The 13,171-nt window shown below is 46.1% G+C and overlaps 1 protein-coding gene across 2 annotated transcripts in view; it reads right to left on the reverse strand.

Moving 5' to 3' along the window:
- The window catches only part of PTPN11 (protein tyrosine phosphatase non-receptor type 11), a 91,284-nt gene that overhangs the window by 32,145 nt on the left and 45,968 nt on the right, over positions 1-13,171 (reverse strand). The window lies entirely within an intron of this gene.

The following is a 13,171-nucleotide window of genomic DNA, read 5'->3' on the forward strand; positions in this document are numbered from 1 at the left end:
AAACAAAACAAAACACTGACCCAGCATTTCTGCTTTAAGGAATTTATCCTAGAAAATATTCGAGGGTCACGAGCAATAGGTACAAGAATGTTTTCCTTAAACCCATATCGACAGTGGCAAAAACACTGGAAACATAAATTTGCAACCAGAAAGGGCTGCCTAAATAACACTTTCATTCATTCATATAAAAGAATGTTCTATGGCATTTAAAAGATATTCAATGAGAATATTTAATGCCTTGGAAAGATGATCAGAGTATTAACTGAAAAGGTCAAATTTCCAAAACAGTGTCTTACATAAGCCATATGTCTGCATGTGCCTATAAGAAATGGCAGAAGGATATACATCAAAAAAATAATGGGGATTTTTTTTTTTTTTTCAGAGCACTGGCCTTTTCTTTAACTTTTTTTGCCTAAATTTTCTACAATAAAGGTTTATATGAGGAACCTTTTAAAATAACAATTATTGGAGTTCCCGTCGTGGCGCAGTGGTTAACGAACCCGACTAGGAACCATGAGGTTGCGGGTTCGGTCCCTGCCCTTGCTCAGTGGGTTAACGATCCGGCGTTGCCATGAGCTGTGGTGTAGGTTGCAGATGCGGCTCGGATCCCGAGTTGCTGTGGCTCTGGCGTAGGCTGGTGGCTACAGCTCTGATTTGACCCCTAGCCTGGGAACCTCCATATGCCTCGGGAGCGGCCCAAGAAATAGCAACAACAACAACAAAAAAAAAAAAGACAAAAGACAAAAAAAATAAAATAAAATAAAATAACAATTACTAAGAATGAAGATAGTATGAGAAAAAGTCATACATATATATATATATATATGTATGACTGGGTCACTGTTATGCAGAGAAGAAATTGGCACAGTACTATAAATCAACTATAATTTGAAAAAAAGTCAGAGTTTCCGCTGTGGCACATGGGTTAAGGATTTGACTGCAGTGGCTTGGGTTGCTGTGGAGGCACAGGTTCGATCCCCAGCCTGGTACAGTGGGTTAAAGGATTCAGGGTTGCCAAGTGAGGCACAGGTCACAGCTGCAGCTTGGATTCAATCCCTGGCTCAGGAACTTCCATATGCTGTCAGTGCGGCCATTAAAAAAAAAAAAAAAGAATGAAAGCCAGTGAGCATTGGTATACAGTACCCAAATAATCGATGTGATCCATGTTCTTGAGGAGTTCATGATCTGCCTACTTTTACCACTAATTGACTCTGAACAAACCAAAGGCCATTTCTCAAATTTGGATCCAGGCAGATGGTAGAAGTGGTTTTAGTACCACTGGATCGTGGGCATGCAGGCTTTGTTTGTGAGGCTTTAGAGTCCTCCTTTGCCCCCAAACACATGTCAGTGCCCTGGGCAGCCAGGTGGTGTCTGCAGATGCCACTTTCCTAAGCTCTGAGGGGAGGGGAGTGGCCCCTGTGCTCCCAGCCAGGGTCGGAGGACACAATGCAAGTGGTCACGAAGGCCATCTCTAAGGGAGGCGGGGAACACAATCAGGGAAAGAAGATCCTAAACCAGGCAGCCACAGCGGAGCTGCCCCAGGAGAAGAGGGAGAGGCAAGGAAGTAGAGAGGGGGGCCAGCTGCAGGAACAGACAGAGAGATGGACAAGCCAGGATGAAGTATTTTCAGAGAGTAGGTCTCATTTTCAAAAGGACCAAAAGTGCCTCTTGGAATACCACTGGTTTCCAACAAGCCTAATTTGTAAGGGGAAATCACAAATGAGCAAATCAAGAAAGTGAAAGGCAGTCTAAAAGAAGAAAAAAAATGCGGAGTTCAGTGCAGCAGGTTAAGGATCCGGCATTGTCACTGAAGTGGCTTGGGTTGCTGCTGTGGCACGGGTTTGATCCCTGGTCTGGGAATTTCCACATGCCAAAAAAGGGAGGGGGAACGTTTGTTTATATACATATGTACGTATGTGTGTATGTATCTATATCTATAAATACACACATGAATATATATGTTTATACATATGTGCAAATATATGTGTATGTGTGTATATATACATATTTAATACATTTATATGTGGTAAAATGATTATTACCCCTTAAAGAGCTCTCTACAAGGAGAGGCAGAGTCAATTTCTCATAACACAGCAGCCCTGTTATATTTCCATTTCATTTATCTGAAATTTCACGGACAGGTATGAAAGTCAGGAGTTTAAATTGCTATTTGACTCTAGGTTTCAAAATGCAATATTCGGCCTTGACACATAGCTCAAACCGAAGTGTTTAGCCAACTGAAACCCGGACAGAAATAAAATACAATGTATGCAGAACTCTGACAATCAAACAGTCATTCGAAATTTTTAAGTGAGCTCAGATTAAGTCATTACAGCCATTTGCCTTTCAGAGCTGGCATTTCCTTTGAACTGTGAGCCAGCCTGACTGTGCAATATTGCTGTGCTAGGAAGAAGGTTCAATCTTGATTTTTAGTCATTAAGAAGTGAGGTTCAAACACTATGAACTGAATCAATCACTTAAACATCAACCAAGTGGAAAGAAATAACATCAACAAAAGCTGCACGGCAGGGGCGGGGGTGGAGGTACATACTAGAAAATAACTAGGAGCTTGATTCAAAATAAACTTGACAGTGAAGCGTTCAAGTGTTCACTTATGAAACAAACTTCAAGTGACGCTTCACTTGTGGAGGGCACTCTGCCAGAGCAATCTCTAGAAAAGGCCAGTTTCACCCAGTCCCTCCCAGTTTAATCACCTTGAATTTCTCTCTCTGCCTTCAAAATCAGGTGCAAGTTTTCCAGGACAACTCAGGAGATGACCTCTTCTCTGAGCTAATGGAGGCCTGCCTCTAACCCCAGCTTCTGCTTGGCCAAGTCACTATCCTGTCTGTGCCTCAGTGTCCTCAGGTGTAGAGTGGAGATAATTCTAATTACCTACCCCACAGGGCTGGTGTAGGAGCAATGGCACTCTGTCCATACTCCAACCACACCAAAATATACAGAAGGGTCTTGAGCTCACCATGTTTCTTCAGGCCCTGTTATATATGCCATCCCCTCTCCCTAGAAGTCCCTTTCTCTCCTTTGGTACCTATTTATTCATTAGGACCCATCTCAAATACCTCCTCCTCTGGGAAGCCTTCCTGACACACTCAGCAACTTGGAGCATGACCTCCCCATGCTGAGATACACTGCACTGTCTGCAGTGACCAGGCTTGTCATGCTGAACCCCAGCTACACCCTTACAACCTGTCTCTTGTATTACAACCTGTCTCTTCTGTTACAGAGCATGGACCACCTTTGTTTGCCTACAACCAGTGCAGCATCAGGCAAAAAGCAGGCTCTTAAAATGTATCTACTGAATAAACAAATAAATACAGGGGGGGTGTGGGGAGAGAGACAAACCACAGACCGTCACTGATGCCGATCTCTGCACTACCAGCCCCACAAAGCATCCCCCACTGACACGGTCCCCCTGACTTCAACATAAAGGAAAACCACTGTAGGCAAAATACTAAAATGGCATTTCTGGGAGTTCCCGTCGTGGCTTAGCAGTTAACAAAGCTGACTAGTATCCATGAGGATGCAGGTTTGATCTCTGGCCTTGCTCAGTGGGTTAAGGATCCAGCTGTGAGCTGTGGTGTAGGTCGCAGATATGGCTCAGATCCTATGTTGCTGTGGCTGTGGGGTAGGCCGGCAGCTGCAGCTCCAATTCCACCCCAGCCTGGGAATTTCCATATGCTGTGTGGGCTTGGTCCTAAAAAAACTAATTAATTAATTAATTTTAAAAATGGCATTTCCCAGGACTTCCCCTTGTGGCTCAGCAGAAATAAACCCAACTGGTATCCATGAGGATGCGGGTTCAATCCCTGGTCCCACTCAGTGGGTTGAGGATCTGATGTTACCAAGAGCTGGGGTCACAGACACAGCTTGGATTCCCAAATTGCTGTGGCTGTGGTGTAGGCCAAGAGCTACAGCTCCAATTGGACCCCTAGCCTGGGGAACTTCCATATGCCACAGGTATGGCCCTTAAAAAAAAAGGTATTTCCCAACCTTTAGTCATTTGAAAAGCATCAAGATGCTGTGCCATCTCAGCACACCACCAATTATATCAGTCATTTTCTTAAATTAACTGCCTCTTTTCCTCTTCATAAAATATATTTCTAAAGGAAACTTCATGGAGTTCCCGTCATGTCTCAGTGGTTAATGAATCCGACTAGGAACCATGAGGTTGCAGGTTCGATCCCTGGCCTTGCTCAGTGGGTTAAGGATCCAGCGTTGCCGCGAGCTGTGGTGTAGGTCGCAGATGCAGCTTGGATCCCGTGTTGCTGTGGCTGTGGCTAAAGCCAGCAGCTACAGCTCCAATTAGACCCCTAGCCTGGGAACCTCCATATGCCGCAGTGTGTGGCCCTAGAAAGACAAAAAAAAAGAAACCTCATATTATTAGCACAAATGAAAACCAGTATCGGAGTTCCTGGTGTGGTGCAGTGGGTTAATGATTCAGCTTGTCTCTGTGGAGGTGCCAGTTCGATCCCCAGCCCAGTGCAGTGGGTTAAGGATCCGACATTGCTCCTGCTGCGGTGCAGGTCATAGCCGAAGCTCAGATTCAATCCCTGAGCCAGGAACTTCCACAATGCCATGCCATGGGCATGGTCAAAAAAAAACCAGATAAAATTGATTTTTATTGGGGGTGGGGCGGCTATGCCTGCAGCATACCAAAGGTCCCAGGCCAGGGATCAAGCTTGAGCCACAGCAATGACAATGCCAGATTCCTAATCTGCTAAACCACTAGGGAACTCCTAATTCAATCTTACTTACTGTAATGGGGTGCCTCTGAAAACCATCTCACACACCATGAACACTTAGCCAGACAAAATTCAGAGTTCCAGGCTAGGGAAATCCTCATCAATACCCATGGCATGTTGGCTGGACCATCTATTCAGCCCAGCCAGAGGCTTCCCTCATCCTATGTGAAGTTACCAGTCACTGCTTCCATGTGAATCTGAGGTTTGAATAGCATGCAAGCAGAGACAGTTTGGGCCTTGGAATCTTTGAGAAAGGACAGGCCCAGAGGCCCTGAATCCCAGGCACAGTCAGGTGCTAAGCGCCAGCAGCTGACAGCTGTCACAGATTAATAGTGACTAAGAGTATGTCTCCACGCAACCCCACTCCTTGCTTTAAACACATTCGCATCTGCACCTGGGGCCCAAGTTGCCTGAACACATTTCATTTCCCACAGTGGAAGGCTGCCATCCATCTAGAATGAGATTGAACATAAAAGGAACTCAGAAGTTGTTACTTTCCATGCTCTGCCCACAGAGGCTCCCCAACCACACTGGAGACAATCAGCTACTTCCTGCTGAGGGGCACCTCCTCCCCCAGCACCAGCCTGAGGAGGCAGGAGAATACCTGACAAGCCCCGCCCCCTGGAGGTGGCTTATCTTCCCTCTCTCTCACTTCTCACCAGCAGCCCCTCAGATGGGCACCAAAAGCTGTGAATGACCTGTAAGGCTGAAAATCAATCTCCATCCCCGTTCTCCACCGGGCCTGGCTTGGCATAAGGCAGCAAAAAGGACAATATAAAACTGGCACAGAGTTCCTGTTGTGGCTCAGCAGAAATGAATCCAACCAGCATCCATGAGGATGCAGGTTTGATCCCTGGCCTCATTCAGTGGGTTAAGGATCCAGCGTTGCCATGAATCCAACCAGCATCCATGAGGATGCAGGTTTGATCCCTGGCCTCATTCAGAATGAAATGAATCCAACCAGCATCCATGAGGATGCAGGTTTGATCCCTGGCCTCATTCAGTGGGTTAAGGATCCAGCGTTGCCATGACCTATGGTGTAGGTCACAGACATGTTTGGATCTCGTCTTGCTGTGTCTGTGCTGTAGGCCAACAGCTGCGGTTCCAATTCAACCCCTAGGCTGGGAACTTCCATATGCCTCACCTGCGGCATTAAAAAGAAAAGGAAAAAAAAAAAAAAAAGCTGGGGCACAGACTGTGAAATATCCCGTTTTCCCAAGTAATGCCACCAAAGGCTTTGCACTCAAGGATGAATCCTCAAAAGGGACCAGAGGCTAGTTACATCACCTGATTACATGAGTCAGAGCTGACCAACAAAGGAATTATATCCAACTATTAAGCTTTTACAAATGGCATTAAGAGAAAGTCAATCCCCCGATCCACGTTGTGCATTAGGAGTGCCCAGCAGCATGAACAACTGCGGATGGAACAGGTGTTCCTGGGGCAGAACTATCCTCTACATAATACGGCTATTGAACATCTCTGCTCCCCACACCTGGACCCTTGCCAGCAGGGGCACTTCCAGTCGCTGCGCTGACCAGAAGAGACCCCCACAGGTTTCCAAAGCCCTCTACTGACCACTGGAACTGGCCACTGAATGTCATGAATGTGAAAGGAGAAACAGGATCAAAGAAAGACAGACAGACAACAAATGACTGTCAGGCAGTCCCTTGCGCCAGGACACTGGTGCAGGAACCATTTGCCTACACTGCTCTGAGCAACAGGGACAAATTGCTAAGGGGGAAAAAAAATAATGCCATTAACTATTAAGGCCTGAGCAAACTGTACAGTTACTTTTTTTTTTTTTTTTGTCCTTTTAGAGCCATATCCACGGCATACGGAAGTTCCCAGGCTACTAGTTGAATCGGCGCTGCAGCTGCTGACCTACATTACAGCTACAGCAATGCCAGATGCAAGCCTCATCTTCGACTTGTACCACAGCTCACGCAACACTGGATCCTTAACCCACTGAGCAAGGCCAGGGATCGAACCTGCATCTTCATGGATACTACTCGGATTTGTTTCCACTGCGCCACAACAGGAACTCCGGAGAAGAACTTCTGACAGAGGAAGCAGCAGCAAAGAGTACATGACAAACGTATCGATATAACTTAGTACATAATTTATTATGTGGCATGAAATTTAGGGAGTGAGATCCATGAAAACTAAATGAAACAGGTTTCTGGGAGGAGCTGAGGCCTGAGGCATGTGAGTAGCTGAGATGGGTGCAAGGAAGAAAGGAAGACATTCTAGCAAGTTAGGGACATAAGCAAAGGTGGCTAAGAGGCTAGAGTCAGGGGAAGTGGGAAGGAAACTGACTGAAGAGTCTATAGCTTATGTGATGTAAGTGGCAGAAAATGAGGTTAGAAGGGGAGAGTAAAAAACGATTGGGCCCCTGAGAACTGGGCAGCAAATCTTCAACCACTGAGTAAGAAGCACAGCACAGACTTGGAGTCTGAAGCTCCAGAAGTTCAAATCATAGCCAACTACCTGCTGGCCACATCCTTAGAGACAACGTTCTCCCTTCTTCTGGACTTCAGTGTCTTCACCCTCAGAATGAAAATGCTTTGCCTCTGGTGGGAAAACGAAAGTCACTGAAGGTTTCTGGGCAGAACAGTGACAAGAGAAATGCTGAGAGTAGAGGAGCATGAAGGGTGAAAGGAAGGGCAGAGGCAAAGAGGAAAGGAGCAGCTCTTATCTGGTGAGGCGACAAGAGCCTGCAATCCTGGCCACAGGTGAAACTCCTGTCTCTGCCGCTACCCACCTGGGAGGTCCTGGGCAGGTGCCTTGATTGCTCAGAGCATCCAGGGACACAAGATCTGCCTACCTCACAAGATGCAACAAGATGACTCCCCTAGCCCCAAATGCAGAACCCAACAGACAATAAACGCTGGCTAGCTTCCTTCTCCTGCCTTCCTCTAAGACTGGAAAGACAGCTAGGAAAGGAAAACCCAGAGAGCAGAAGATCCCCTGTGGTACAGGCTGCAACTGTGGCACAAGTTCAATCCTTGGCCTAGAAAATTCCATAGGCTGCGGGTATAGCAAAAAAGAAAGAAAGAAGAAAGAAAGAAAGAAAGAAAGAAAGAAAGAAAGAAAGAAAGAAAGAAAGAAAGAAAGAAAGATCAAAAGGACTAGTGAATGGCAGGGTATGGGAGAAAGAGGAGGAAAGATGAGGTAACAGATGCTCTGAGGACTCCAGCCTACATGGTCAGAGACCACACAGGACAACTACAGAGGCAGAAGTTAAAGGGGATTGTTTTGAAGGGAAAATAACAAAATGACAGGTCTGGTTGTGAATGTTCCAGTTGGAAGAGATAGGACAGCCAAGAAGAAGTGTAGAAGGCACAATTGCACAATTCAAAAGGTAAAACCAGAGCCTGGAAGCAACACAAACTTAGGGGTAATCAGACTAGGGTGAAAATGGACGTGCTCTTGTGAAGAGCAAATTAAAAGCAAGATGAGCAGAAAGCCCAGACCACGTCTTAGAGAACCACCAGAGTTAGTTGATCGGGAGAAGAAAAGGCAACAAACAGCAAGAAGGGCCCATGGGAGGGGGAAGAAGGAATGAACTAGGCAGAGGCCACCGCAGGTCAGAAACCAAGGAAATGGTGGGAATGAGGAGCAGGACAGCTGTCTCAAGGGCAGCACATGGGAGAAAGAGGCTAGAAAAATGACTCTCTTAACCACCGTAAGAAAGCCATGGGCATCTTCTGAAAGTGTTTCTTCAGCACATTGGAGCTGGCACATTCCAAGGTTAAAGAAAAAAGGGGCTAAGAAGGAAGGGCAGCTCCAGCACAGGCCCACTGGCTGGAGAAGACAGAAGGACAAGGGCAGGTGAAGAAAGCAGCAAAGTCGTTCAAAGGCAAAGGGGAAGGGAAAATCAAGATGTGAAAGCACAGTCAGTTCCTCAATTCTCTGTAAAGGTGTCAAGCAGCTCCAGCAAATGAAAACCACTCTAAAGAAGAAAACCTGACAATGGAGGGGCACAGAACAAAAGGGCAGGGGAGGCTGAAAGAGAACAGTTCAAAAGAAACAAAGGAATTTCTCCAGAATGGAGCTGGTGGAATTAAACCCCTAACCCACTGATGCTTTGCCTATAGGAGGGTAGCAGCCCTTCTATTTAAACAGCTGGGTGCTTAGGCCTGAATGGAAAATCCTGGTGACAGCTCAAGGTTGCCATCCCAGAGCAATTTTAAGCACGAGGCTAGAGCCCTGGTTGGGGGCTGTTGTTCCATGTGGCTTTGCTTAGTCACCTAGCGGAAGATTTCCGCTAGAGATCACCAGCAAGAGTATTCAAGACAAGCTTCGGGTGCAGTTAAAGTCATATCTCCATAAAATCTAACCATCTCAAAGTAGAATTTATAGCTCCCCTGAGCAGGGTGTAATCACTTTAAAGAAATCAAACTGGGAGTTCCCATTGTGGCTCAGTGGTTAACGAGTCCGACTAGGAACCATGAGGGTGCGGGTTCAATCCCTGGCCTTGCTCAGTGGGTTAAGGATCTGGTGTTGCCTTGAGCTGTGGTGTAGGCTGCAGACACGGCTCGGATCCCTCTTTGCTGTGGCTGCGGCTGTGGCTGGCAGCTGTAGCTCTGATTAGGCCCCTAGCCTGGGAACCTCCATATGCTGCGGGTGTGGCCCTAGAAGAAACAAAAAGACCAAAAAAAAAAAAAAATCAAACTGGACTATGGGTTTTAAGACAGGCACTAGCTCCTCCTAGAGATACGTCGGTAGGCAGAGTGCTGGTGGAATCTAGGACATCTGTGTGGCTGTCAGTAAAAAGCCCGTGATGCCCCAGCAAATGGAGAACAGCTTCAGACCACAACAGAGGACAGCCTTGTGTAATGGAAGGAGTCTGGGCTTTAAGGAAAAACCAAATGACAAAGGAAAACAAGCTTTAAATTGCTGGGAAAATAGAACTCCAGTTAGTAAGGTTTTGTGTAGGACTTGCCTATGCATGCTGTGATTTTTTTTTTTTTTTTTTAGGCCTATACCCACAGCATATGGAAGTTCCCAGACTAGGGGTCAAATGGGAGCTGTAGCTGCCGGCCATAGCCAAAGCAATGCTAGATCCAAGCCCTGTCTATAACCTACATCGCAGCTCATGGCAACGCCAGATCCTTAACCCACTAATCGAGGCCAAGTATTGAACCCTCATCCTCATGGATACTAGCCAGATTTATTACCTCAGAGCCACAACAGGAACTCCTATACTGTGTTTTAGGAGTTCCTGTTGTGGAACTAAAATATTTCTGAAATTCATTATTGCAACACTGAGTGAACAAATGTGTGGAGGGGTCTCAGCAACTAAAACGTGCATTCACCAAGACTCAAACAGGGGCTCCAAATGAAAACTGTGTAAGAATAAGGAGGGACATTTCAAAGCAAAGCCTGGAACATTCCTCCATACTTTTTAAGCATCAGAAAGCTGTTCCTATTAAATATATACTGTTCTAGGAGTTCCCATCGTGGCGCAGTGGTTAACGAATCCGATTAGGAACCATGAGGTTGCGGGTTCAGTCCCTGCCCTTGCTCAGTGGGTTAACGACCCGGCGTTGCTGTGAGCTGTGGTGTAGGTTGCAGACACGGCTCAGATCCCACGTTGCTGTGGCTCTGGCGTAGGCCGGTGGCTACAGCTCCGATTCGACCCCTAGCCTGGGAACCTCCATATGCCGCAGGAGCAGCCCAAGAAATAGCAATAAATAAATAAATAAATAAATAAATAAATAAATAAATAAATAAATACTGTTCTAAATCCAATACCAATCTCTCTTGCTACTGAAAACAGTTCAGATTCAACATAACACAAATACTTATTTTGTGCCTACTGAGTGCCAGGCTCTCGGGTGGTTGGATTCTGGGGCTAAGGTGAACAAAACAGGACTACCTGTCCCTGCAGAGCCCACAGACTGATCTGGACTATTTTATTAAATAACACACACACATTAGACACAAAACAGCAGGATCAAAGTGTGTCTCTTTATTCGTTCACCAGTAGTTTCATGTGAACAAAATTTCTTATTCCTGCAGACCTAGTAAGGTCACCTGCTTCTATAGACTAAGTTACAAGAAACAGACAATAAACCAATAACCACACAAATTATTCCAAGGATGGTGAGTACTATAAAGGAAAAGATCTGCAGCTGTGTGCGTGTGTAACAGGAAGAACCCTGAGGCATGGGGACAGGGATCAAGGAAGGTATCCCTGAGGAAATGACCCTGAGGCTGGGAACTGAAGAGTAAAGAGGTGTTAGTAAGGTGAAGTGAGGAAGGAGGAACATTCTAGTACAATCCGCCTGTAACTCCTTTCAATTAGCTGAAAAATCATATTCCCATTAGATGTATAACAGGCAATTCAAACTTTAACATGTCCAAAATGAACCTTGATCACTTGCCCCCAAAACCCATCCCTCCCAGTCTTCCCCAAATCCATCCATCCCGGCCTCCCCCAAACTCATCTCTCAGCCTCCCCCAAACCCAGCCATCCCAGCCTCGCCCATCTAAGTAAACGCTAAGTCCACCCTACTAATGCTCAAGCCAAAAACATAGTCATCTTATCCTTGCCTCAGCTCTGTCTTATCATACAATCTGTCAACTCTGCCTTCAAATACTGACAATTCTACCTTCCAAAAGTCCCAAGATCCCAACCACCTCCACTGCTGCCCTGGTCAAAGCCAACCTCAGTTCGCTGTTTACATTACTGCAATTGGCTTCCCTGCCAATCTCCCTGTTTCTATTCCTCCCCCCACCCCCCGCCCTCCGCTTACAGACTGTTCTCCATTGACAGCCAAAGTGATCACCTCGCTCCTGTGCTCAAAATTCTCCTTAGATTTTCCATCTTATTCCAAGTAAAAGCCAGGGGCCTTACACTGACCCGCAGCGCCCTGCATGACCTGACCCCTCCATTATGGCTCCACCTACATTTCTCTCTTGCTCACTCCTCTGACTGTACTGGTCTGTCTGCTGACTGTGTGCCACGTTACCTAAGCACATCCCCACTTCAGGGCCTTTGCACTTTGTTCCCCTTGCCTAGAATGTTCTTCCTGAGGTTCTCTGCATGCCTTCCTCCTTTATTATTTCTATTTGCTCCATTTAAGCAAATATGCTCCCCTCAAAATGCCACTTTGTCAGAGAGATCTATGCAAAATGGTGATGCCCACAACAGTGCACTCTTTTATCTTCCCCTCCTTTATTTTCTCCACAGCATTTATCACCCTCTCAAATACTGAATACTGACCTGTTTGTTTACTGTATGTCTCTCCCAACTGACTCCATAAAGACTCTGATTTGTTCCCTGCTACATCCCTAGAACCCAAAGCAGAGACTCCAGCATAGAGTCTGTGCTTAATAAATATTTGCTAAATGAAAGAACAAATCAATCCCTACCAACACCAACAGCTACTATTTTGGGAAGACTTGTGGGGGGTGTCTGCTCAGCTCCATATAACCTTTAATGGACCACCCTGTTTTTCCCCAAACAGGGTGGTCCATGAAGATGTACTTCTTCTATGTGATCATGTCCCTGGACCAGAGACGGATGGCATCTGAGCCAATGAAAATCGCTGAGACTTGGCTATAATGACTGAAAGCTGCTAGCTTCAATATCTGAAAGGGGTGAGAGGTAAAGTTCATAAGTCAGGAGGCAGAGAAACCTGATGAAGAAAAAGAAGAATGAAGCAGGTGTGTAGAGAGCTGGGATACTGGATTCAGAGGGAGCAGTGAGATGGAAGAGGAGGGGGAAGGGAAAGACTGGGGGCTGAAGAACTACCAGCAGCAAGATTTCCATCCTCAACTTGGTCCTGCAATCAGAGGCAGTGTCCAGGCTCAGCCCACAGTGCCCCTGGCAACCCAGGTCTAGAAACTCAAAAGGGAAGAAGAACAGCCACAGAGAGAACATGCAGCCATGCAATACGGCCCTCACCATGAAGCATAAAGGCTGAATTCAGGTTTCAGGTACCTTGTGCATTACAGGCACAAAACTGCAGACTCGTAACCTGCTTTTTCAGAGTTCCCATGGTGGCTCAGCAGGCTACAAAACCGACTAGTATCCATTAGGATGTGGGTTTGATCCCTGGCCTTGCTTAGTGGGATAAGGATCCAGTGTTGCCATGAGCTGCAGTGTAGGTAGCCAACGTGGCTTGGATCCTGCATTGCTATGGCTCTTGCATAGGCCAGTAGCTGCAGCTCCGATGTGACCCCCAGGCCTGGGAACTTCGGTGTGCTGCAGGTGTAACCCTAAAAAGAAAAAAAAAATCAAAACAATAAATAAATAACCTGTTTTTCATTTATTTAGTGTCAGTCTCATTACTTCATTTCAACAAATCCTGAAATATTATCCACTCCTTTACATTCACAAACAGAGACATGAAGAAGACACAAGACATTTCCACAGATCAGAAAAGGGCAATATCACT

Source organism: Phacochoerus africanus, chromosome 15, assembly GCF_016906955.1.
Source record: "Phacochoerus africanus isolate WHEZ1 chromosome 15, ROS_Pafr_v1, whole genome shotgun sequence".
NCBI classification, from domain to species: Eukaryota; Metazoa; Chordata; class Mammalia; order Artiodactyla; family Suidae; genus Phacochoerus; species Phacochoerus africanus.